At 42.0% G+C, this 2,297-nt stretch overlaps 1 pseudogene; it reads left to right on the top strand.

The window, feature by feature from the left end:
* Positions 1–618: 618 nt before the first annotated feature.
* On the top strand, positions 619–1,979 carry LOC134361248 (calcium-binding and coiled-coil domain-containing protein 2-like; annotated as a pseudogene).
* The last annotated feature ends 318 nt before the right edge of the window (positions 1,980–2,297 follow it).

The following is a 2,297-nucleotide window of genomic DNA, read 5'->3' as shown; positions in this document are numbered from 1 at the left end:
TCATTTTAGGGTTATACTTCATTTTTTTAGCCAGTGCCTTATTGATTGAAACTTTATGTCAGGTCCAATTTTTCCATTTTATGAATTTATCTCTGAATATTTCTCACTCTTTCTAACACAGCAACGTTTGCAAGTGCCTGTTTGCATACTTCCACAAGTATTAGATATTATAATTATAATGTTTTGTAAATTAGATAGGCAAAATATTTTCTTATAATTTTAACTTGTATTTGATTACCAACTAATATAAATAATTTTTAAAAAACATATTGACTTTTCATCTCTTGGTTGATTCAACCACTTACTCTTTATTCTCTTGGTTATGTTAATTTATTCTTTCAAGTATGAATATTTAGATCTTACTTCAGACCATGCTCTGTGCAGTTGGGAACATATTCGGTCCCAGCCCACACAAAGCAAATGTCTCACAAGCCTCATAAACAATAAACATAAAAACAAATGCATTTTTTTACTGCGAATTTTTCTAGGTTCTCTGAGAGTAGTGAACAGGGTGGTGAGACAGAAAAGAAAGTTGTGCTTACTTCTTAAAAACTATGCTCTTTGCCCCTGCCTTGTCGCTGTTGTGCCCCTGCTGGCTGCTGCCCCTGGACCACCACCATGGAAAAGACAATAGAAGATCCCTCCACATCTGCTGTCTTGCTGGATCATTGTAATTTCTCTCAGGTCATCTTTAACAGTGTGGAGAAGTTCTATGTCCCTGGAGGGGACATCACATGCCATTACACTCCCACTCAGCATTTCATCCCCTGTTGAAAGGACTGGATTGGCATCTTTAGAGTGAGATGGAAGACAGCCCATGAGTATTACATCTTCATGTGGTTTACTTTGTCCATTGACCTAAACAAGGAATCAGCCAAACACCAGGAAGTTCTATTCAAGGATGAATCACCCTGCCCAAGGATGATGAGTGTTACCAGTTCTGCTACGTGGATCAGGATGGTATGGTCCCGGGAGCAAGTATCCCTTTCCAATTCCGTCCAGAAAATGAGGAGGACATCCTGGTCCTCCCTTACCCCTCAGGGAGTCGTGGAAGAGATTGAGCAGCACAACAAGGAGCTTTGCAAAGAAAACCAGGAGCTGCAGGACAGCCGGGTCAGCCTCCAGAAGCAGAACTCAGACATGCTGGCTGAGCACCAAAGAAAGAAGGAGGAGTTAGAAACCCTTCAGAGCATCAGTAAGAAGTTGGAACAGAAAGTGAAAGAGCAGAAAGACTGCTGGGAGACAGAGCTGCTTAACTGAAAGAACAAAACCAGGAGATGTCCTCAGAAAATGAGAAAATGATAATCAGAGTGGATCAGCTTCAGGCCCAGCTGTCAACTCAAGAGAAAGAAATGGAGAAGCTTGTTCAGGGAGATGAAGATAAGACAGAGCAGTGGGAGCATCTGAAAAAGGAAAATGGACAACTCTTTCTCAGTTTCACTGAACGGAGAGAGCACCAGAAGAAGGTCAAGCAGACAGTGGAGGAGATGAGGCGGAAACAAACAACTTCAACGATGAAACAACAAAAGTTAATGGAGGAGAACTTTGACCTTGACCTGTCAAGAAGACTGAGTGAGAACAAAATTATATGTGATGCTCTGCAGAGAGAGAAAGAGAGAATGGAAAGAGAAAACGGTCTTTTGAAGAGGGAGAACAGCAGATTGCTGAGTTACATGGCTCTGGATTTTGACTCTTTGCCATATCAAGTGCCAACTTCAGATCAAGGACATGCAGGACAAAATCCTGGACTTGTCTATGGGAACCCATATTCTGGCACCCAAGAAAGTTCTGCCCTCAACCTGCTCACCATCAAGAAATACCCCATTTGCAAACTAGACTTTGCTGGTGATATTTGTGATCACACCATGGAGCAGCAGTACATGCAGAGCCTTTGTTTGAATTGCCCAATTTGTGACAAGATCTTCCCAGCAAGAGAGAAGCAGATCTTTGAAGACCATGTGTTCTGCCACTTTCTGTAAGTGTCCCAGACTCTTGGGTCTCTGCTGTGCCTAGATTCTAAAAAGTAGAACCTATAGCTTCTACTATGACTTATAGGAGTTAAGATCTTACCTAACCCAAAATTATTAGGGATTTACTCAACCCGGCTGCCCTTAAAGGTGGAGTCATGTCAATTATCTGAAGGCTGAGGGCTTCTAATTCCATCTTTGTGAGCTACTCCCTTTAAGTTTCAGCCTCTCACCTATAATGCCCATCCTTTCAAGGGTCTCCAATACAAGAGCCCTGGGATGGAACTGACCTAGCCATTCATAACAGGCCTAAGTGATACTAAGTGATCA

Source organism: Cynocephalus volans, chromosome 12 (genome assembly GCF_027409185.1).
Source record: "Cynocephalus volans isolate mCynVol1 chromosome 12, mCynVol1.pri, whole genome shotgun sequence".
Classification (NCBI taxonomy): Eukaryota; Metazoa; Chordata; class Mammalia; order Dermoptera; family Cynocephalidae; genus Cynocephalus; species Cynocephalus volans.
Note: the sequence above shows the minus strand (reverse complement) of the source record. Positions and strands in the feature narration are given on the sequence as shown.